This window comes from Cnephaeus nilssonii (assembly GCF_951640355.1).
Source record: "Cnephaeus nilssonii genome assembly, chromosome: 2".
Lineage (NCBI taxonomy): Eukaryota > Metazoa > Chordata > Mammalia > Chiroptera > Vespertilionidae > Cnephaeus > Cnephaeus nilssonii.
Window position 1 is genome coordinate 15,217,783 of NC_137073.1, and position 25,068 is coordinate 15,242,850.

Consider the following 25,068-nt stretch of genomic DNA (forward strand, 5'->3'; position numbering starts at 1 on the left):
AGGACCCCTTTGAGGCTTTGCAGACTTCTTCACCCCAACCTAATGCAACTCTGCTTCTCATTCCCACTGAGTCCTCTGGCTTCTGAAGGTTTGCTCACAACACATCTCTTCCTGGAGGCCCTTTACTTCTGGTCTCTATAGGTTCAAATCCTACAGGTCCTACTCCAGATTGAGGCATAAAAGCAATGCCACCTCCTCTGGGCAGCTCTCTTGCTTGCACTAGCATTTGGGAAGCCTGACTCCCTCTCCTGAGCGCTCAGTCTTCCCTCCAGGCCTCACAGAGCTCGGCCCACCTTGCTCACCCTGGAGGTAGAATTGCTCACCTCACCTATTAGCCCAGGAGCTCCTTGAAGGCCTACATCCAGGGGCTTGAGCCCAGGGAATATAGAGGGACAGAAGGAGAGTGGCTACGGGGGCTGGGCTGACCAGGAAGGGGTGGGGACCTGGGCTCTTCAGGGTGGGTGTCCTGTCAGGGGCTGGGTGAGCTGGCCATGGGGTCAGGCCCCTTGTCTGGGTCCAGGGCCCCCCATGCTCCTGCAGCTGGTGGGGGGCTTGGTTGGTGGGGATGGCAGATCCAGGAGGAAGAGCTAGAGGTGGGGGTGAGGAGGGTGTTGAAGAAGTCAGGCCTCTGGTCACAGCTGTTTGTGAGTCAAATGCAGGCCTCTGTTTCTACTAGCATTGACCTTGATTACTCAACCCGTCAGGAGCCATCACTGTGTTAACACTGCCTGACGCCTGACGGAGTTGGGCTCCCTCAAAGGATATTGTTATTCTTATGCCAGGAGGCCAGAAGTGGAGGCCTGGGGGCCAAGAGTGGCTGGCCCTCCATACCCGAGTGCCACCCTGGTGGGGAGCCTGGAGCCATGGCCAAGTTGCGGCCTAGTATGACCCAGCCTGGCCCGGGGAGGTGATGTGAGGACAGGGAAGTGAGGTGGTGGCTGGACTGGCCGGGCTAGCCCAGGAATGTGGGAAGATTTCCCTCGTAGAGAGTAGCCCGCCCCACCAGAAGGGCCTGGCAGGTGGGGTTCCCTGGCTGGCACCTGCTGAACCTAGCCCAGGATTGGAAGAGGGTCCAGGGATGCAAGGCTTGCTTCTCCCCATACCCTTTCTCTCTAGTGGGAGTAGGAGCCCGCATCCCTGGCTCCCCACTTAATCTCCACCAGCTTCCTGGGGCTCCCAGGCTCAGGCGGCAGCTCCGCCCTCTGGGGGCCCAGCTGATGGCCATTCAGAGATTTGGAACTCAGGGGCCCTGAGTTCAGGTCCTGTATTCATGCAGCCTGTGTCTTCATATGCAGGATAGGGAGAGGCCAGATGAGAAGAAGCAGAGACAACAAGCCCAGAGCTTGGCCAGTGAGTGCGAGACACAAGTGGGGGGAGGAGAGCAAAGGCCCTGTCCATGTCTACCTTCCCCTCTTCACTTCCCCAGGTGGGACATCTAGACTTTCCCACCTGTCTGGGAGCCCCCCTCCCACCCCATTAGAGCAGGGAAGGGGGCCATTTGCTGCAGCCCCAGGCCTGGCCAGGGAGTGGGGCTTAGCTAGAGCTCCAGGCAGGGCAGCGGAGGTCCCTCTGGGAGGGGAGGAAAGACTTCCTGCAACACCCAGGACTCACCAAAGCGAAGCAGCAGCAGCAGGAGCAGGGCCACAGCTGGCGGTTGCCTCATGATCTCAGGCCTGGCTGGGGCGCCAGGTGGGGGGCAGCAGTGACGGGATCTCCGAGAGCACTAGTGTGAGGGACTGGCCTCCATGAAGTGGGGTTTTATGCTGAAGGTGAGTGTCAGCTTGGCTATGCCACCCAACCTGTTGGCCCAGCCTGCCCAGCTCCTATTGGAAGGAAGGAGGCACTCCAGAACCCCAACTCCTCCATGACCTGGCCCTGAACCCCCTGAATCCCCAAAGACCAAACCCCTCACCCTAACACCTTAGGGTCTTGGAGTAGGGGTGCGGCTGTCCCATGTGGGCACTTGTGGCCTGGGTTTTCTGCCTGCCACCCTGAACTGACCACAAACACCCCGCAACTGACCACAGTTCTCACATAGGCAAGTTGACTGCAATCCACCCAGGAGAATTCCCCTGTTTCATTCATCCATTTGTTCATTCATTCATATTTATTGAGCACCTACTATGTACCAGGCATCAGTGAGCCAGAGTCCAGGCTGGGGCTTACATTAATGTGTGTGTGGGGTGGGGATGGGGGTGGGTTGGGGGAGGGGGTTGGCAGAGAGAAGTCCAGGTCACCTGTACTTTTGCAACAAAGAACAGCGGGGGAAGGAGTCCAGACGTGGTTGGGGTGTCCCCACCTGACCCCAGTGCCTCTCACGGGCTCCCGCCTTCCCCAGGAAACTGGGTCCCAGAAGCGCCCACCCAAACCTGTTGTCCCAAACACATCCCAGGGTGGCCCCAGCTCGCATTCGCAGGGCTGCACCCTCCTCTCCCGACCGACCGGGGACCGGGTGGGGGAGGAGGCTTCCTGGAACCCGGGGGTTCTGGCGGGCGGGGCGGAAGCTGGTTCTGGGAAGGCCGGGCCAGCGGGATGACCTTCCCCTGCGCCCCTCCCTTGGGTGCGGCCGGCCGGCTGGGCTCCGGGACGTGTGGCCGAAGGGAGGAAGCAGCTCGAGGAGGAAGTTTGTGGGCACATGGGGCTGACGTCAGAGCCGGGGTCGGGGCTGGGGTGGCCAGTCCCCGCCCGGGCCGCGGGGTCAGGGTGGGGGCGCAGCCCTGGGCAGGGTCCGGTGCTCCCCGCTAGGCCTGTGGTGGGGTGCGCCGGTCGGCAGGCAGAGCACTGCCTTAGTTTCCCTGCCTGCGCAATGGATGCGTGTGGATTGGGTGTGCTGTGGGGCGCCGCAGGAGATAGTGGGGGGCCTCCCCGACCCCCGCTTCAACCTTGGCCTTGGCGGGAGCTCCTGGTCAGCGCGGCTCAGCCCCCTAGTGGACGCCAGTGGCACTGCGGGCTGGCTGGGCAGGGTGCGGGCGGGGCGGGGCGATCTCTTTCGCCTCTCACTCCACCCCTTGGACGAGGCACCCTCAATTAGGGACTGCCCCGCCTTCTCTCTCCCTGCCTCCCCGGCTCCTCCTCCGCACCCCACCCGCAATGCCCCGGGAGTTCGTGGGTGGGCTGTTTGGACGAGCTGGGCTCCCTGTGGGAGCTGCAGGGAACGAGGGAGCGCAGGGTGTGGGAGGAAGGATTCCAGACTCATTCGTCCCTTCATTTGTTCCTTCCAGAAATATTTTTTGAGCACATTTGATGCCCGACACTGTTCCAGTAATGGGGAACAGCGAGGTGAGCCAAACAGCTTAAGGTGTGAGGGAGAAAATGTCTAATCACCAACTGTGGGAAGTGTTTCAAAACGTCCAGGACCACATTTCTCCAGGCACCTGGCCCCATCTCAGAGGTTCAGATTCTTCCCAACGGCTTCCTCTCAGGCACCTTTCTCAGTTTTCTCTGCCCCGCCCATCCCCACCCCCGCCCCCGCCCCCGCCCTTTATTTATTTATTTATTAAAATATATTTTATTGATTTTTTACAGAGAGGAAGGGAGAGGGACAGAGAGCTAGAAACATCGACCAGCTGCCTCCTGCACACCCTCTACCAGGGAACCAGGGATGTGCCCGCAACCCTTGACTGGAATGAACCTGGGACCCTTCAGTCCGACCGATGCTCTATTCACTGAGCCAAACCGGTTTCGGCAACCCCCGCCCTTTAAAGCCAATTCTTCTAAGGACAACTCTGCCTTAAAATCACACAAGCAACAGAAGTTAAGATGTGGTCAGGAAGTGAGGATGCCAGAGGAAGTTGGACTCGGAGGACCCCCATCGTCCAGTGACTAGAGAAGCAGCAGCCCAGATTGAACCCGACACTGCCCTGCCTTCTGTCTGCAGCCTCAGGCTGAGCCAGGAACCTGCAGCAGTGCAGTGTGGGCAGGAGGCCAGGTCCATGCCTCACCCTGCCCACCAATCAAATGAGGAGGATTGGAATCCAGAGGGATTCAAGAACTTAAATATGTTTTAAAGAAGTTAATCCCTTAAAAAAAAAATAGAAGTGGACATTGATCAACTCTGGAAGAGGAAGGAAAATTGGTTACAAGATATAAAGGCAAACCATAGGAAAAAATATTTACAGGAAATGTAGCAGAGTACTCAAGAAATTGGTAAGAAAAACACTGAGACCCTAAAGGTGAAATGAACGAAGCATGCAGACATGTCACCAAAGAGGAAACCAATTTGGTTAATAGACTTACTGAGAAATGTTCAGCCTCAGTAGTTAAATGAATGCTAATCAAAACCATGGCAAAGACTTGCCAGTTCTCTACAGAGTGAGCATAGCACCGGAGGAATGCTATTAGGCAAGGCTGTTGGGAAATGGGCCAGCTGGTGGGCATGTGACTGGCACAGCCCTTTTGTAAATCAGTTTGCCACTCTGTGGCTTCAGCTTTTAAAAATATTTATTTCCTTTGACGCAATGACTTCACCGCTGGAAGTCTAGCCTAAGAGGAATAAAATAGAAAAAGGATTGTGGCCAAAGATGTTAGTGGCCAGGTTCCTCACATTTGCAAAACAAACACAAAAACACAAAAACAAATAAAGGAATAAAACACTAGTTGGGTGATGACAAATAAAATAAAAAACCCTCTGAAAAGAATGTATAAAAATGACATTTCCATGAAGATTGGGTAAATATGGAAAATGCTCATGTTATGAGAGCAAATTTTAAAAGGACAGGCATGAAGATTTGTAAAAGTATAAAAACTATGAAAAGAAATTAAATTTCAAAGGAACAGCAGCAATCCAAAAGAAAAGTGGCGGGATGTTCAGCAATGGCGAGCTAGGAGTGGTTCTGCAGTACTGTGGGTTTCTTTCAAAAACAGGTGACAGGAAGTTAGACTCATGAAGCACAACAGGTGTTCATGGGGCCTTTGGTCCTAGTTGGGGGGACCCAGTCGGTGGGACTGTCCGGTGATTCCCCAGTTGAAGAAAGAGCTGCAGGACCCAGGATGATTCTGACCGCCTCCCTTCTCACCCCCAGGACGCCCTGCCTCTCTCTCAGAGCTGGGAGGAGCTGGGAACGCGGCTGCTGCTGGAGTCCCTTCGTTAAGGAATGCCAGCTAAGGGGGCCAGAGCTCCTCTCCTCTGTCTGTAGAAAGATTGTTCCTTCAGAAAGAACAGTCTCAGGGAAGGACATTAACTGGCCCAGCTTGACTCCTGGCCCTATGACTAACCCAGGTTGGTCACATGGCCACCATGTGGCCACAGGACAGAGTTTGTTTACAGAAAGGAAGCGGAGGGAAAGATGCTGCAATCCTGTAAGCAGCGCACTCTCAGTCAAGTGTAGAGTGAAATAAAGACATTTTAAGACGTGGGAGGTATCAAAAAATTGACCTCCCATGCACCATTCTTGGGAAGCCACTTCGAGGAAAGATGTTTTCTGACTAAAGAAGGAATAAACCAAGGAAGCAGAAAACGTGGCTGTAGAAAACAGATCGAACACAGAGAAGAAGGGAAGGGAATCTCCAGGATGTTGATAAAGGGAGATTCTGGAATGACAGCTGTGCCACAAGCATTGAGGGCAATCCATCCTCACTGGGACACTGACACAGAGACAGGAATGCTGACATGGTCCTCATCATGCCCTCTGCCATGGCACTCTTTTCAGTCTGACGAAACTGTGGGATGATGTGCTCCACCAAAACAAGATGTAAATGAAGAAGGAGAAGCCAAGAGACCGAGGACATAGGGAATTTAACCCAGGAGAAAGGGCCCTGGCCAGGTAGCTCAGTTGGTTAGAGTGTTGTCCCAATGCACCAAGCTTGTGGGTTCAATCTCCAGTGAGGACACATATAAGAAACAATGATGAATGCATAAACAACAAATTAATTTTTCTCTCTTTCTCTCTCTCTCCAACAACAGAGAGTTTAGACCAGGAGAAAGACAGATAAAATTCCAAGGATGACATCTAAAGGGACATTCTAGAGAGAAGAGAAATGGGGATCTCAAGGAGGGATACAGCAGAGAAGAAGAAAAAAGGAAGTGATATTTTCTAATGGAATTGACCTTGTGGAGAATTGGAAAATCTGGGTAAGTACAAAGAAATGAACAACAACAACAAAGGCAATTATTTTTCCATTGATTTTTAGAGAGAGCAGAAGGGAGGGGGAGAGACACAGAGAGAGAAACATCAATGTGAGAGAGACACATTGACTGCCTCCCACATGAGCCCCAACCAGGGCCGGGGATCGAGCCTGCAATAAAGGTATGGGCCCTTGACTGGAACCGAACCCAGGACCCTTCAGTCTGCAGGCCGACACTCTGTCCACTGAGCCAAACCGGCTACCATGCATAATTATTACAATATTATTAATTATATTCCCTATGATATACTCTACATCCCCATGACTATTTTGTAATACCAATTTGTACTTTTTTTTTAATCTATAGGGAGAGAGAGAAACATTGATGTGAGAGAGAAGGTATATAATCCTTTGCCTTTCGTAGGCACCCTAACTGGGGATCAAACCACAACCTAGGTATGTACCATGGCCAGGAATTGAAACCACAACCTTTTGGTGTATGGGATAATGTTCCAAACAAGTGAACCACATGTCCAGAGCCCAATTTGTACCTTATTTATTTATTTATTTATTTATTTATTTTTAAAGCCTCATCCAAGGATATTTTTCCATTGTTTTTAGAAAGAGTGGGAGGGAGAGTGGGAGATGGGGAGAGAAAGAAACATTGACGTGAAATATCAATTGGTTGTCTCTGGCACACACACCCCGATAGGAGTCAGAGACAAACCTGCAACCCAGGAAATTGAACTTGTGATCCTTCAGTGTGGGGGGCCAATACTCTAACCACTTAGCACCACTGGCCCAGGGCCCAATTTGTACTTTTTAAAAATATATATATTTTATTGATTTTTTGCAGAGAGAAAGGGAGAGGGATAGAGAGCTAGAAACATCGATGAGAGAGAAACATTGATCAGCTGCCTCCTGCACACCCCCTACCGGGGATGTGCCCGCAACCAAGGTACATGCCCTTGACCAGAATCGAACCCAGGACCCTTGAGTCCACAGGCCGACACTCTATCCACTGAGCCAAACCAGCTAGGGCGCAATTTGTACTTCTTAATCCTTTCTCCTTTTTTATCCATCCCCCTCGCATTTGGCAATGTTCTCTGTATCTATGCGTTTGATTCTATTTTGTTTGTTCATTTATTTTGGTGTTATTTTTTTCAGATTCCACATATAAGTGAAATCATACAGCAGTTGTCTTTCTCTGTCTGACTTATTTCACTCAGTACAGTACCCTCTAGATCCATCCACGTTGTTGCAGATGGCAGGTTTCATTTTTTTTTAAGGCTAAGTTATATTCTATTGTATATATGTACCACTTCTTCTTTATTCATCTATTGATGGACACTTAGGTTGCTTCCATATCGTGGCTATTATAAATAACTAGTTGCCTGGTGCACGGATTCGTGCACATTGAAAGGAAATTAATTAGAAGAAATATTTTAATATCGCTATTTGCCCTTTATAATAGAAGTCAGAGATAAAATATATATGAAAATAATATATAAATTTATTAATAAACAATAACATGATACAGCAACAACACAGACATGAAATATAAACAACAAAAACATGATATAAAAACAACATTGATAAAAAAAAATGACTGATAAATTGATTAAACTTATTCTAATATCTCCCTGTCTACCACATTAAGAGTAAAAACACTTTCAGAGTGCTTGACTAATTTCTCTTGTCATGAAGTATTTATAACTTTAACTTTAATGTCACACGCTCTTTGAACTCGAGAGAAAGCAACATATAACTGACCATGTCTGAAAATGGGTTCAGGTAGGGATATTCCTACTCTGTCTAGAGTTTGTCCTTGTGATTTATTAATAGTCATCTCAAATGCTGGCATCACGGGAAACTGTCATTGAATTAATTTAAATGGGAGGCCAGTGTCAGACGGGGAAAAATCAATTCTTGGAATCAGAACAACCTCTCCTCCCGCAGATCCTGTTAATACTTGAGCTTTGAGAAACACATGCATGCGATTGGCACCAATGAGAGCTTTATATGTATCGCGCATGCACGAGTCAACGTTTATTTTTAAATTGCCCGTGCACGTCATATGTACCGGTCGGTCGGACGGTTGGACGGACAGATGGTAGGTCACTTAACCTTTTATATATAGATAGATAGATCGAGAAGATCATATAATTCTTATCCTTCATTCTGTTAACGCAATGTTTATTTGTATCCCAGGGAAAAATTTCATTTTGTCATAGCGTGTGATCCTTTTAATGTACTGTTGAATTTGGTTTACTAGTATTTGTTAGTCTTTGCATTTATGTTCAAGGAGATAAGCCTGCAATTTTCTTTTCTTATAGTGTCCTTATCTGGCTTTGGTGTGAGGGTAATGCTAGCCGTGTAAAATGAGTTTGGAAGTGTTATCTCCTCTTCAATTTTTTGGAATAATTTCACACAGTTTCATGTTAATTCTTCTTTAAATGTTTGGAAGAATTTCCCCATTATGCCTTTTTGCACTGGGCTTTTCTTTATTGGGAGTTTTATTATTATTAGTAGTAGTAGTACTGCTTCAATCTTCTTGTTATTTATTCATTCAGATTTTCTATTTCTTTATGATTCGGTCTTGGTAGTTTGATTGTTTCCAGGAATTTATTCATTTTTTCCTAGATTATACAATTTGTTGGCATGTAGTTGTTCATAGCCTCTCTTATAATTCTTTGTATTTCTGTAGCATCAGTTATAATGTCTGCTCTTATATTTATAATTTTATTTATTCAAGTCCTTTCTCATTTTGTCTTGGTTAGTCTAGCAAAATGTTTGTCAATTTTATCTTTCAAAGATAAAAATATTTGAAATGAAATATTTTATTTGAAATGAGAAAATGTTGACCTTTTCTATTGTATTTTTAGTCTCTACTTCATTTATTCCTATTCTATTTGTTTCCTCCTTCTAACTTTGGTCTTGCAACTTTTCTTCTTTTCAGGTCATTTGTTTGAGATCTTTTTTTTTTTTTTTCCTTAATGCTTATCACTGTCAACTTTCCTCTTAGAACTGTTTTTACTGCATCCCATAAGTCTTGGTGTGTGTGTTTCCATTTTATTTGTCTCAAGATACTTTTTGAATTCTCTCTTGATTTTGTTCTTTGACTTATTGGTTGTTCAGGAGCCTACAGTTTAGTCTCTACATATTTATAAAATTTTCTCTTATTGTGGATTTCTAATTCCACCCCATTGTGGACGGAGAAGATACTTGATATGATTTCAAACTTCTTAAATGTATTTGTTTTGTGGTCTAACATATTATCTATCCTGGAGAATGCTCCAGATGCATTGAAAAGAATGTCTATTCTGCTGCTTTTGGATGGAATGTTCTGTATATGTGTGTCAGGTTCATTTGGTCTATAGTGTTATTCAAGTCCACTCTTTCCTTATTGATTTTTTGGCTGGATGATCTATTCATTGTTGAAGGTGGAATATTGAAGTCCTGTACTATAATTGTATTGCTGCTTATTTCTCCCTTTCAGTTTTGTTAATATTTACTTTATATACTTAGGTGCTCCAATATTGGGTTCATATACACTTAGTGGCCAGATTATTATGATCTCTGAATGCATAATAATCTGGCCACTCAGTGTATATCCTATATAATAAAAGGCTAATATGCAAATTGTCCCCTGGACCAGGAGTTTGACCAGCAGGCAGGCCGGCCAACCGCCCATGTCCCCTCCCCCTGGCCAGGATGGCCGGATCCCACCCATACACGAATTCATGCACCGGGCCTCTAATCCCGGGCCTTTGCCTGAGATCATCACTCTTTTCTTTTGACAACTTTCCTCTGCCTACAAGCCCCACTTGTTGGGGCTGGGTCACAGCTTCCTTGCCTCTTCCATAGAGAATGACTCACCATTGACACTTTGACCTGCCTTTTTCAATCCACTTATTACATTTGTAGTAATTGTTTACGATCTCTCACCCCATAAAATTGAACTCCCTGGAGCCATGGATTGTGGTTTAAATTAAGCTATACAGCCCCATCCCTACACAGGTCTGACACACAGTGAGTGCTGAACAAAGTCTTGAAAGAACAGTCTTGAACAGTCTCCCTATTTCCGTTCCTTCTTCTCCTCAACTTGTCCTGCATACAGGTCTGATTCTCATCCTGAAGCAAAGTTTGGATTATGTCACCTACAATTCAAACTCCTCCTCTAGCTGACCCTCCCCAGGGACTCTTTCAATTGTTGGCATTCAAGACCTTGCAATGAGGGCTGTTAGGAGAGTTGAGAGATAAGGGGCAGGTGAAAGTCACAGTCGGGGTCAGGCAGGGTTAAGCAAGCTGATCTGAAGTAAACTGACCGAGGGCCCTGTTTAACACATAATTTCCTCCCTGCCTCCCTTCCTCAAACTTTTATTGAGCACCATGGTCAGGACCTGTGCCGGTGGGAGGGGCTGCTTAATAAAGAGCTCCACCCAAACCATTGTCTGACTCAACTGGGGTGCTGGTGAATGTTTAACAACAGAATCTGTGCAGGTGGGGGAGTGATTTCTAGAGATTGCCAATTTTTATGGTGTAAATATTCCCATCAGGTCAAGCTACAAACATGGTCACTGACTATAGAATTGGAAATAAATGTACCATACCAAACCATTATATAGCATTTCCAGCATATAGCTATAACAGACACAAACATCTCAAGAATGTGGATAATAGTAAAATGTAGCAAAATAATTAGGAAGTGATGAATTTTGAATATTTTCTACCCTTGCTTTTAATATAACTTAATTGTAGGTTTATATAATTCAATTTTTAACAATGGCTTTAAAAAGATAGTGCTGGTGAGGATATGGCAAAAAGGAACGCGTGTGCACTGTTGGTAGGAATGCAGACTGGTGCAGCCTGTGTGGGAACAACATGAAGTTTCCTCAAAAAATTAAAAATGGAACTGCCTTTTGACCCAGCGATCCCACTTCTGGGAATATATCCTAAGAAACCCAAAACACCAATCAGAAAGAATATATGCACCCCTATGTTCATTGCAGAGTTATTTATGATAGCCAAAGATCTGGAAACAGCCCAAGTGCCCATCAGGAGATGAGTGATAAAAAAAGCTGTGATACATTTACACCATGGAATACTACGTGGCTGTAAAAAAGAAGGAAATCTAGCCCTGGCTGGTGTGGCTCAGTTGGTTGAGCATCCTCCTGTGCGCTGAAAAGTTGCAGGTTCGATTCCTGGTCAGGGCATGGGAGGCAACCAATCACATGGATGTTTCTCTTTCTCCCCCTCTCCCTTCCTCTCTCTCTAAAATCAATACAAATATATATTTTTTAAAAAGAAGGAAATCTTACCTTTTGCAATAGCATGGATGGAGCTGGAGATTATTATGCTAAGTGAAACAAGCCAGTCAGAGAAAGACAAATACCATATGATCTCACGTGTATATGGAATCTAAGGCACAAAATGAACTGAAGAACAAAATAGGAACAGAGGCATGGATGCATGGAACAGACTGGCAGCTGTCAGAGGGGACGGGGGTTGAGGGACTGGATGAAAGAAGGTGAAGGGATTCACCAAAAGACATATATCCATTACACACAGACATAGACACCTGTGTGGTGATAGCCAGAGGGAAAGGCGGGTGGGGGCTAGGGGGAGGTGGGCAAAGGGTAAGGAAAATGGGGAGGGAAAGAGACTTTACTTGGGGCGATGGGGGCAGGATGCAGAGTGCAGATGATGTTTTATTGAGTTGAAACCTGTATGTCACCCCAATAAATTCAATAAAAAATAAAAAGATAATGAATGTATTTAACATCCAGCTTGCAAAATTCTGAAAATTTAACTCTGAGTTCTAGCGACTCCTGACAAGCTGGTTCCAGCACACTGTTGTCTCCTTGCATGCATGGTTCATACTTTACTTCTTCTTTAAAAAAAAAAAAAAGTTTTTATTGATTTCAGAGAGGAAGGGAGAGGGGGAGAGAGAGAGAGAGAGAGAGAGAGAGAGAGAGAGAGAGAGAGAGACATCAATGGTGAGAATCATTGCTCGGCTGCCTGGGGGCCGAGCCTGCAACCTGGGCATGTGACCTCCTGGTTCATAGGTCCACGCTCAACCACTGAGCCACACCAGCCAGGCATACTTTGCTTACTGATGGGTCTAAAGTGCTCACCGAAACTCCAGGTCAAGAGGAGGAACAGGGCTCACTGGGGAGAACCAAGGCTCTAGTTCCTCACAACGGCCACCGGGGGGCGACAGACACAGGCTAACACGCAGCCAGCAAGCACCAAAGGCCCTGGGCTGTGCGGTTCCTCCCCTCCACTTGGGTGTCGGGGCGCGGAGGGGCGGTCCCCACTGCAGGGCTCTGGGATGGAAAACCAGGCTCTCGGTCCACCGATCCCCTCGTAGTCGCGGAGCCCACGCAGCTTTTAGTCCTTACCCCGCACCCAGCAGCTTCTGTGGCGGGAAGGCAGCTCGCCCCTCCGCCTGCCTGGCAGCCCTCGCGCAGTGACCACACTTCCGCTGCCTGGGGATCCAGAGCAAGTCTAGGTCGTTAATTGCAGGAGTTAATTAATCACCGCGCAATTGGCTTGTGTTTTCCCCGGTCCTAAGCCCGGCTGGATGAGTGCAAGAGGGACGGGGCCCAGGCACTTCCGCCTGAGTCACCCCGAGGCAGCAGCGCCCAGGAGATCAGGGGAGGAAGCTACCCAGGCTTCTGCTGCGGATGCCGAAGGGGGCCAGGCCCTGCGCCGCCGCAGAAAACCAGGGAGTTGGGTCCGGAAACCTGCATCCTCCTCACAGGCCCTCTGCCGACTGTTTGGGTGACCTTGGGCGAGGCATTTCACCCTGACGGAGCTTGGTTTCTGCAGCAGACGCTGTTGGCTGCCTCCCTGACAGGTGTGCCCTGTTCTTCCTTGTTGGCCACGCGTTCAGGGAGCTGTACTCCAGCGCTGCATTCAACCGGATGGACTCTGTCCACTGTTGGATCCTGTTCCCCTTGTCAGAGGCTGGCTCCCTGAAAATACCATCCAAACAACCGGTTGCTAAGACAAAACTGAGTTTGTTGCTTCCCTTGTTCAGGGAGAGCACGGTCTTGAGAGAGTTCTTGAGTGGGGGTGGAAAGGGCCAAGTCGAGGTACTGAGGTTCTGGGGTCTGGTTTAAGGTGAGCCTTTTGATGCAGGACTTAATTAGGATTGGGCCAAGATCGCATGATACAGTTTAGGATTGTAAGTCATAGTAATTTAGGAGTTGTCATGTGAGGTAAGGGTTTTAAAGAGTCTTGGAGCTTCAACAGTTATTTGGTGCTACCTGCTGAAAAGTCATGTGGTTTTTTAAATGGACTTTTCTGAAGTGAAAGAGTAAGGTTATTTCCATCCTTTGTCATCCTGGGCAGGTGCTTTCCAGAATAATGAAGTCACCATAATACAGTCATGTTCTTTTCCTTCAGCCACTGTGAGTCACAGTCCTCTGCACCCAGAGGAAGACTGTGTGTGGCTTTCTTGTGTGTACAATGGAGATCATATTGAGGGGCAATGGGGAGGTCATATAGTGAGAATACCAGCGTTTCAGCCTATTGTAGCCTTTCAGTATTACATCACAGTAGAGCTTACAAAAGTGTCTGAGTCTGGAACATTATTCTTGCTCTCAAATAGGAAAAGGGAGCCCTAACTGGTTTGGCTCAGTGGATAGAGCGTCGGCCTGTGGACTGGGGGGGGGAGGGTCCCAGGTTCGATTCCGGCCAGGGGCATATACCTTGGTTGTGGGCACATCCCCAGGAGGAGGTGTGCAGGAGGCAGCTGATCGATGTGTCTCTCTCATTGAGGTTTCTAACTCTCTATCCCTCTCCCTTCCACTCTGTAAAAAAATCAATAAAATATATTTCAAAAAATAGGAAAAGGGAGCTGCCAAATTGAAAAGAACAGATGTTTACTATCTCTAAAACATAACTGTGTCCACCAACCAACTGCAACTTAAAGCATATGGTTACTGGTCCATTGCATTTACTCTGTAGAGACAGGTGCATGCTCATGTTTGATGGCATGTAGTGGAATCTCCAAAACTAAGAATGTTCTAGGCCAGTGGTCAGCAAACTCATTAGTCAACAGAGCGGCAAATCGGGGCCGACCACTGTTCTAGGCTTATCAAGATCATAAAATGGTCTCAGTAGACATTTGACTTCTGCCCTTCCCGACTGCCCTGTGAATTGGGGTGAGTTCCTTCCCTGTCTGAGCTCATTTCTTCATATGTGCATTGGGGAAGACTATGCTTTGGGCAGAAGAAGGAGGATAGTATGAGGTCATGTGATGAGTATGGCAGTCAGCAGTTGTTGGAAACAAGTCCAAATGATTCAGGAGCAGTGTTAGCCATTTACCAGTGTGGGCGGCTCTACCAATGGTAGGTCTAGGGTGACAAACTATGAGAGGTTGTGGGCCCATTGGAAGTAAGTCGGGAAGGACTCAAAGTTAATCAGGTTGGGAGGAAGCAGGAGAAATGAAGTTGATATTAACCACTATCCCAGTATAAGGAGTCCGGGACTTGTTTGGGTCAGTTCCTGCACTGCTCCCTACCCTTTCTCCTCCCTTCTCCCCAGGACAATATTAAAAAGGTTTAATCAGTTCTTTACAGGCAAGAAACAGAATAGGCTTGTTGGAACCTTTGGAGGTCCCCTGTCTCAACAGGCATTAATTCTCTAATTGCTAGAATCTGGGGGTGGTCAATGGGAGGGCTGGGCATTGAAGGGCAACAGGGGCTTCAGGAAGTGGCTGCTTACCAACTTGTAGTTGACGTTCAGTTTGGCTCTATCAGAACATCCTGGCTGAAAATCTGCTTGCTTAAGGGGAGTATAGGGGTTTGGTTTTCAGGCGTGGGACAAGTGGATGTCGGCAGTAGAGCCCTGAGCAGGGCAGGCATGGGTGGGGGGCAGATTATGATCAGGTGAGTCTTCTCTGGGCACTCCCAGGCTCTGGCACTGGAAGGCTGGAGTCTCCCAGTGAAGCCTCAGCTCCCTGCAGCTCCTGAACATTTGAGCAGCACCCTCAAATGGAACTTTGCTAGGTTTTCAGGTCCTCTTATCTTTTAGACTTGGGAAAATCCTTCCCCTTCCTGTCCCTAGCTGAGGCATTTCTTATCTCCTCTCTCCTCAAACCTGTACCCTACTCTTTCACAAGATCTTTTAAAAAATATATATATATATATATTTATTGATTTCAGAGAGAAAGGGAGGAGGAGGAGACAGAGAAACATCAATGATGAGAGAGAATAATTGATTGGTTGCCTCTTGCATGCCCCCTAGTGGGGATTGAGCCCACAACCCGGGCATGTCCCCTGACTGGGAATCGAACCATGACCTCATGGTTCATAGGTCGACACTCAACCACTGAGTCACACTGGCTGGGCTCTTTCACAAGACCTTGATGGTAAATTAAGCCTTGAGACCAAGTCACTAGCAAATGGAAAAGTAATCTTTCTTTCCTCAAGGGCAAGAAAGACTGAGTCTTCAAACCCTCTCAGGATATGAGGGGGAAAGGTTTGCATTCTATTTTTCTATGGCAGTGGTTGGCAAACTCATTAGTCAACAGAGCGGCAAACCACAGCTGACCACTGTTCTATGGTAAACAAAGGGAAGAAAAAGAAATCATTATACAACTTTAGAAAAGTTTTTTAAGAAAAGAGAGTTGTGCACCCCACTCCAAGCCACAGGAGAGTTCTGACTGCGTGACCCAGAGCAACCCACACCCGCTCCACCCTGGCCTCTGGGACAGTTCTGCAGGGAATACCCCAAGCAACTCAGCAGATGCCCCTCTCTGGGCCCAGGAGAGCACTGCCAGGGCAACCAGGAGCAAGCTGATGTGCCCATCCAGGGGCCACAGGAACGCACTGCAAGTGTGTTGCCAGAGGGACCTGCAGTGCCATCCTGCCATGGATGCTGGGGCTGCACAGTGAATTGCATGCCAGAGGGCTCTGGGTCCTCACAGGAAGTCACAAATCAGGGAACTGTGCACATGCTCCCACCACCCTGATCATCTGAAGTGGACAACTGAGGGACCAGATCCGTGGGAGAAGAAAATACAACTCAGAGCAGAGACAATAAAGACGTGAGACTCAAGGCAGACCCAGCCTCTGGGCTAACGATTTCCGGAAATTGGCCTGATAGGGTCTTCAACCTCTCAAACCCCAAGCAGGGTGCCCAGGGCCAGAAAGAGACAGCAAAAATGGGAGACAAAGAAACAACCTCCCAAGAAAAGAAGAAACCATCAGAAAAGGGACTAAATGAAATGGAGGCAAGCAATATGTTAGAGAAAGAATTCAGAGTAAGGGTCATAAAGTTCCTAAACCATCTGGATAAGAAAATCAACAACATATGTAAGAATCAAGAGGAAATGAAAAATGATATAGCTACATTAAAAAACACAAAGAATGGTTTCAACAGTAGACTAGAAAGAGCGGAGTACCGAATCAGTGAGTTAGAAGACAGGGAAGTAAAACACACCCAATCTGAACAGCAATTGGAAAAAAATATTAAAAAGCAGGAGGAGAGTTTAAGGGAGCTTTGGAACAACATGAAATGAAGCAACCACATAATAGGGGTACCAGAAGGTCAAGAAGAGGAGCTAGGAATAGAAAACCTATTTGAAGAAATAATGACAGAAAACTTCCCTGACTTGGGGAAGAAAAAATTCACACAAGCACAGAGACCCAAACAAGATGAAACCTAAAAGACCCACACCAAGACACATCATAATTACAATGGCAAACATTAATGACAAAGAAAGAATCTTAAGGGCTGCAAGAGAGAGACAGAAAGTTACCTGCAAGGGATCTCCCATTGGACTTTCAAATGATTTTTCAACAGAAATGAATCAGGCCTGAAGGGAATGGAATGAAGTATACAAAATGATGCAAAGCAAGGGACTGAATCCAAGAATACTCTATCCAGCAAGGCTATAAATCAAAATTGAAGGTGAAATCAGGAGCTTTGCAGACAAAAAACACTAAGGAGTTTATTACCACCAAGCCAGCAATGCAATAAATGCTAAAGGGACTGTTGTAAAAAGAAGAAATAGACAGGGAAGAAGGAACACAAGCATAAAGAATAAAAATGGCAACAAACAAGTACCTATCAATAATGACCTTAAACGTAAATGGATTAAATGCTCCAATTAAAGACATAGGGTGGCTGAATGAATAAAAAACATGACTCATATATGTGCTGTCTACAAGAGACCCACCTCAGAACAAAGGACTCACACCAACTGAAAATGAAGGGATGGGAAATATTTTTCAGGCAAATGGAAATGAAAAACAAAAGCTGGGGTAGCAATACTTATATCTGACAAAATAGACCTCAAAATGAAGGCCATAATAAGAGATAAGGAAGGTCACTTCATAATACTAAAGGGATCCATACAACAAGAGGATATAACTCTGGTAAACATATATGCACCCAATACAGGAGCACCCTTAAGAACAGGAACAACACAGGGATATCCAATTTCACCACTCTTATTCAACATAGTCCTGGAAGTCCTAGCCACAGTAATCAGATAAGAAGAAAAAATCAAAGGCATCCAAATTGGAATGGAGGAAGTAAAATTGTCATTATTCGTAGATGACATGATTTGTACGTAGAAAAACAAATGACTCCATCAAAAAACTACTAGATTTAATAAGTGAATTTGGCAAAGTAGCAGGATTCAAAATCAATATCCAAAAATCGATGGCATTTTTATACACCAATAATGAACTTTCAGAAAGAGAAACTAATTTACCATTCCAACAACAACAAAAAATAAGATATTCCACAACCTTTTGCAGCGAGGGTTCAGGATCTGAAGAAGGGGCCGCGCACAAATGAAAACACTAGACAAGAAATATGAATTTAGAAGGCATGGAGGGCCAGGTGGAAACCTCTCTCTAGTGGAGAAGCTCACTGAAACCCTGTACCTGTCAACTTTTATTCAGTTTTAGATACATATCTTGCCCTTGGCAAACCCGTAGCAGACAGACTATCTCAAAGGTCAGTAAAAGATCAGTAAATATTTACTTTGAGGCTATTAGGTCAGGAAATTGCTTCGAGCCATCGTTATCTCAACACAGAACAATCAGTGCATAGCTTTTAGCCCTGCTAAAGCTCAAGGTTCATCAGCCTTCCGAGTTCCTTGATACACTTTCATGATAGTGTTGACAATGGATGACTTCCTGCAAAGATACCTTGGAATAAACTTAACCAAGGAGGTAAAAGACCTGGACTCAGAAAACTACAGAACATAAAAAAAGAAAGAAAGAAATAGAGGAAGACATAAATAAGTGGAAACATATATCATGTTGATGGATTGAAAGAATTAACATAATTAAAATAACCACACTACCCAAAGCAATCTATAGATTCAGTGCAATTCCTATTAATACCAATGGCATATTTCACAAATCTAGCACAAATATTACAAAAATGTACATGGAACCAAAAAAGATCCTGAATAGCTTCAGCAATCTTGAAAAAAAAAAAAAGTTGGAGGGATCAAAATGCAGAACATCAAACTATACTATAAAGCCATTGTAATAAAAACAACCTGGTACTGGTACAAGAATAGGCATATAGATCAATGGAACAGAACAGAGACCCCAGAAGTCAACCCACATCATTATGATTAATTAATATTAGACAAACGAGACAAGAACATACAATGGAGTAAAGACAGACCCTTCAATAAATGGTGTTGGGAAAACTGGACAGGTACATACAAAAAAAATGAAAATAGATCACCAATTTACACCATACACAAGAATAAACTCAAAATAGATAAAAAATGTAAGTCATGAAGCCATAAAAATTCTAGAAGAAAACATTGGCAACAAAATCTCAGACATCTCACATAGCAGAATTTTCACTGATACATCTCCTAGGGCAGTGGTCGGTAAACTCACTAGTCAACAGAGTGGCAAACCACGGCTCGCGAGCCACATGTGGCTCGCAAGCCGCAGTTTGCCGACCACTGTCCTAGGGCAAGAGAAACAAAGGAAAAAATAAATAAATGGGACTACATCAAACTGAAAAGCTTCTGCACATCGAAAGAAACCATCCTCAAAATGAAAAGGGAGTCCACTGTATGGGAAAACATATTTGCCAATGACACATCTGATAGGGGGTTAATTTCCAAAATAGATAGGGAACTCATACCACTCAACAAAAGGAAGACAAATAACTCAATAAAAAAAACTGGGCACAGGACCAGAATAGGCACTTCTCCAAAGAGGACATACAGATGGCCAGGACACATATGAAAAAATGTTCAATGTCACTAATCATCAGAGAGATGCAAATTAAAATGACAATAAGGTACCACCTCACATCTGCTAGAATGGCTACCATCAACAAATCAATAAGTGCTGGTGAGGATGTGGAAAAAAGGGAATGCTAGTTCACTGCTGATGGGCATGCAGATTGGTGCAACCATTATGGAAAACAGTATGGAATTTACTCAAATAATTAAAAAAGGAACTACTGTTTGATCCACTGATTCCACTTCTAGGAAAGTATCCTAAGAAGCCCAAACCACCAAACAGAAAGAATATATGCACCACTATGTTCATGGTAGCATTATTTACAATAGCTAAGAATTGGAAACAGCCCAAGTGATCATCAATAGATGATACACACACACACACACACACACACACACACACACACACACACACACATATAGTCCTCACATGAGGATATTTTTCCATTGATTTTTAGAGAGAGTAGAAGGGAGGGGGAGAGAGAGAGAAGCATCGATATGGGAGAGACACATCTATTGGTTGCCTCTGGCCAGTGGCCTGACACTCTATTCACTGAGCCAAACCGACTAGGCAGAACCTGAGGACCTGGAGAATATTATGCTGAGTGAAATAAGCCAGTCAGAGAAAGACAAATATCACATGATCTCACTTATAAGTGGAATCTAATGAACGTAATAAACTGCCCAACAAAATAGGTCCAGAGGCATGGAGGCATGGAACTGACTTACATATCTCAGAGGGAGGCATATGTTCTTGCCTCCTTCGTCTAATGTGAATTAACCAAAGAACTTATATACATACTAGAGGCCCGGTGCATGGATTGGCATGGCCTGCGGGGATAGGGCCCAAACCGGCAGTCCAATGCTGCCTGCTGCTCCTGTTCATCCCGGCCCTGGTGCGCCTGCCACTGCCACTCAGTAGGCTCACTGTGGCGGCTGGCAGTGGCCAGCTGTGAGCCCTGCCTCTGACGCCCCTCCATCAGCTGAGCGGTGCTCCCACTGTGGGAACGCACTGACCACCAGGGGGCAGCTCCTGCATTGAGCGTCTGCCCCCTGCTGGTCAGTGAGCATCATAGCGACTGGTTGCTTAAACTTTTATGTATATAGACTAGAGGCCCAGTGCATGATTGAATCATGCACATGTAGGGTCCCCTACACGCTTTCGCTTTCGATCACAGGGGAGCTGGGTGCCTGTCCACTGGTGCCTAAGCGGACAGGCACCCAGCTCCCCGCTTTTGATGGTCTGCGGTGAGACGTGAGCTCGCTGCCCCAGAGGCCCCTTCTGTGCCGCAGCACAGCCATGGAGCAGACGCTGAGCTCGCGCTGCCGCTGGCGACGTGAGCTCAGCGTCCTGCCGGCCCAATTGGCCCCCCCGGCCCCCCCCGACTCCCGCCCCCCCGCGCCTCCTGGCCAATCGCGGGCATAGCAAAGGTACGATCAATTTGCATATTTGTCTATTATTAGGTAGGATATGCATAATCAATAGACACAGATAATAGTGTGGTGAAGGCCTGGGTGGGGCAGGGCAGGGAGGACGGGGGTAAGGGGGGGGGGGATTGGCAGTCATCTGTAATACTGTCAACAACAACAACAATAAAGTACTAAATGGGGGAAAATGTGTAATTTCCCTAAAGGTAAAAATATAAAATAGGCATGAGGCAAAGATTTTAACTCATTAATGAATGAGAAAGCTAGCAAGATGTTAAAGGTGGTTTAGCCCTGGCTGGGTGGTGCAGTTGGCTGGAGTGTTGTCTGTGCACCGAAAGGTTGTGGGTTCTATACCTGGTCAGGGCACGTACCTCGGTTGCTTTCGGGTTAGGTCCCATTCAGGGCGAGATGTTTCATCAATGTTTTCTCTCTCACATCGATGTCTCTTTCTTTTTCTCTCTCTCCCTTGTTCTCATTAAAATCAATAAACATATCCTTGGGTGAGGATTTAAAAAAATGGTTTAAAAAGGAATCTGAAGAAAAAATATATATGGGAAGTCAGTTTGCTAATGGATGCAAAACTGGACATTTATCCTACAGAACAAGAAAAGGTAATGTTTGGAATCGTCTTTTCTGCAAGGTGGAGGGTAAAAATGCATTTGTAAAATAGCCTGTGAAGACAAAGGCACCAAGACCCATATTAGAAGCATATAACTCCAGAGGAGCTAGATAACACTCGGCATTCCATTTGAAGGACTCCCAGTCGCTTTCTAAGTCCTCCACAGTTATTCCTAACAAGCAAAGGTCCTGTCCTCATGGAACGTATACTTCAGGAAGACAGTTTATAAATAAAAACATAACTTTAGTAAGAGAAACGTTTAGGGCGCCATTAGAGGATCATTTTCACAAAAAGGTAAAATTATGATTTTTTCTGAATTCATCTCATAGATTTTACTTGTCAGTTAAGGAGGGAACCAGTGAGATATGACCACCTGTTCAAAAGAGGACAAAGTATCGCACATTTATAGTCAGAGAGGGACTGCGGAAATGATCCTGCCAACTGAGGCAAAGTGGCAAAGCTGCCAGTTCGCACAGGGCGGCACTCAGCTGCCTTGGTTGGATTGGTTTGCCTTCTGGGAATGGGAGTTGTTTGCCTTACTACCAGTTTTCCGACAATTATGTGTCTGTAGAGTTGGGAAACAGCCTAATCGGAGACAAAGGACACCTCCCCATAGAATCAGATGAACCCTGGAGGCTGCAGTATTCCATTGGTATGTAAGTTCTTTGGTTAATTCATATTAGACGAAGGAGGCCCTTGACCGGAATCGAACCTGGGACCCTTCAGTCCGCAGGCCGACGCTCTATCCACTGAGCCAAACCGGTTAGGGCTCTCCTTGGGCTTTTGACCATGACCTTTGACCCCATATGGTGCCATCTGCCCATTTTAAATCCCCCCCCCCCCCAGTTTTAAGTGTGGAAGATTTGAAATGGGGCTGAGGAAAAGATGAACTGAGAGGGTGTCGCTTAAACTAAGACCTAAGAGAAGGTGCCAACTCTAAAGATGTGGTTAAGACCTTCCAGATAGATCGAGCAGCGTGTGCAAAGGCCCAGGATGGAAAGGGGCTTAGAGAACATAGTGGACCAGCATGGCTGGACAGGAATGAGCTAGGGAGAGAGGTCAGCACGGGGGGGGGGGGGGCGGGGGGGGAGAAATAATGCAAAGCCTGGAGGGAGGAGCCCAAGGCGTTTGGCTCGCCAAGCACAGTGAGCACTGTTAGAGTTTTAAAGGTGCTGGGAAGTGCCACAATCCGGTTTGCGTTTTGTTAAACATCTCTGGTTGCTGTGGGAGAGGAGACTGGCAGGGGAGCAGGGGACCCATCAGGAGGCCGTTGCAGTGTCCACGGAAGAGCAGACAGACCATGCAGATGGGGAGAAGGGCCTGGATTCTCCTATTCGTTCTAGGCTGGAAACACCATGACTTGCTGGAGGGTTGCTGTGAAAGAATATTGATGCATCAGTCTGAGCCTATCCACAGTAATGCTATGGGTTAGGGATGTCTGAGGCACTTGCCCGGGCCCATACTACTTGTGGGAGCCCCTGGAAACACGCGGTGGCTGGACTGGCCCTTGTGGTTCTTACTCTGATTGCAAGAAGCACCTCAGCAGCAACCACCTGAAGTGGGGACAGCCTGGTGGAACTCACTCTTAACCTGTGGGGTTTGAGCGAATTCCAGTCCGTGCCCTGACCAGTTTGGCTCAGTGGATAGAGCGTTGGCCTGCAGACTGAAGGTTCCTGGGTTCGAGTCCAGTGAAGGGCATGCACCTCGGTTGCAGGCTCGATCCCCAGCCCTGGTTGGAGCCATATGGGAGGCAACCAATCGCTATGTCTCTCTCACATCGATGTTTCTCTCTCTCCGTCTCTCCCCTCCCCTTCCACTGTCTCTAAAAATCAATGGAAAAATATCCTCGGGTGAGGATTAACAACAACAACAAAAATAACAAAAGAATTCCAGTTTGTGTCTGAATTAAGTGGTAGGACACGTGGTGTCCACAGAGAATTGGAGAATTGGTTGGTATGGAAACCCCACACATCCGGTGTTAAAAGTATCCTGTGTGTACAGAGAAGTTGTTTTTACTTTTCTATTGGATATGGGTGGGGAGGAAAAGGGTGACTAAAGGCTGACTCTCGGTCTTCTGGCTTGAACACCGGGGTGAGTGTGGGGCCATTTTCTGAGATGGGAGGACCTGGGCAGGAAGTGTCTGGATTCAAGGGAACCTCAAGTTTCCCTGTTTAAGATGCCCCTTGAAGTTCCAGTCCCACTCCCAGCAGCCGACTGACTCCTCACGCACATGGGTTTCTTGCTACAGAGCTGCCTGTCCTCCTGGCTGGAGAAACCTCCACACGGGCTTGCCCAGAAGCCATTCATTAGCAGTAATTAGCACAGTCACTCATTTCCCTGGAGGGATGAGTGGGGAGAAGGAACGTGGTTGGAGGTGGTTCTCCACCCTGTGGGGGAGGCTGGAGCGGGTTTCTCCACGCTTCCTCTCCACCAGCATGACTGCATGATGTGTCTGCCCAGGTCAGCAGGGGGGGGGGGGGCAGGGGAGGGAGACTAGGTCATGGCTCAGTAGGCACCCCCCCTCCAGGCAGGGCCAGGAGGACCTGCAGATCCCAGCTCACTTGTAGAACTGAACTGGGGCCCCTCAGTCTGCATCTGCACCTAGATGTGGCGTACCCTGCGCAGTCAGTCACTTCCTCTCCTTGGGCTTTTTAAAAATATATATATTGTATTGATTTTTTACAGAGAGGAAGGGAGAGGGATAGAGAGAAACATTGATGAGAGAGAAGCATCGATCAGCTGCCTCCTGCACACCCCCCACTGGGGATGTGCCCGCAACCAAGGTACATGCCCTTGACTGGAATCGAACCTGGGACCCTTCAGTCCGCAGGCCGACGCTCTATCCACTGAACCGAACCAGTTAGGGCTCTCCTTGGGCTTTTGACCATGACCTTTGACCCCATGACTCTGAGGTTCAGTCCTCTCTGAGTCACTGCTGCTTCCCACAAGTGCTGGAAGAGGACCCAGCGAGGCCGCTCACCCAGCCTGACCATTTCCCTCTGTCCTTGTCAGCTCACCTCTCCCACCAGCAGTCCAGGCTGAGCCCTTCCCAGGCGGGCACTCCCTTCTCTGCTTCTCGCTCACAGAGGAGGCGCAGTCCTTCCAGGCTGGTTTCTGTGTTGTGGCGAGAGTAGCTCTAATTGGTCCGAGGTAGAAGGGAGAGGAGTATGCGTGACTGTTGAAGAGTCTGGCTTTAGAATATGCCAGTCACATGGTGGATAATACTGGGGGGGCATGCCAGTTAATATTTCACAGAGGGTTATCTAGGGGCGCAGGCTCGGGGGAAGACCTGTTTTGTAGCATTTGCTGATTTCCGTGGCATAAGTTATGCATGGCTGATTTCAAGATGCTAATGTGATGTCAACCACTTGCAAAATTTCTGAAAAGTTAACCATTAGCTCTTGCTAGCCAATAGGAGCCCATGTTAGCACATCCCTTTGATAAACGTTATTTTAGAGGTAAACAAACAGACAAAGCACAGGGGCTTCAGGCTTACCTATGATTAATTGAATTAGTCGGACACAAGGAGATAATTCTTGTGGAGGTGGTGGTGGCAGCAATGGAAAGGATTTTCCATCAACCAAAGGAAACGGCGCGTAGACTGGGAAGTTAGAAGTGTGTGTGTGTGTGTGTGTGTGTGTGTGTGTGTGTGTGTGTGGGCGGTGGGGTGGGGGTGGGGGGAGAGCGGGAGGGGTTCTGATGCCCACAGAAG

General features: G+C 46.9%; 1 protein-coding gene across 1 annotated transcript in view; it reads right to left on the minus strand.

The window, feature by feature from the left end:
• PRSS27 (serine protease 27) overlaps positions 1 to 24,526 on the minus strand; it is a 30,701-nt gene extending 6,175 nt beyond the window's left edge. The window contains exon 1 of the mRNA XM_079792221.1: positions 24,374 to 24,526. The gene's annotated coding sequence lies outside the window, so the exon portion shown is untranslated. The remainder of the gene's footprint in view (positions 1 to 24,373) is intronic.
• Positions 24,527 to 25,068: the final 542 nt, after the last annotated feature.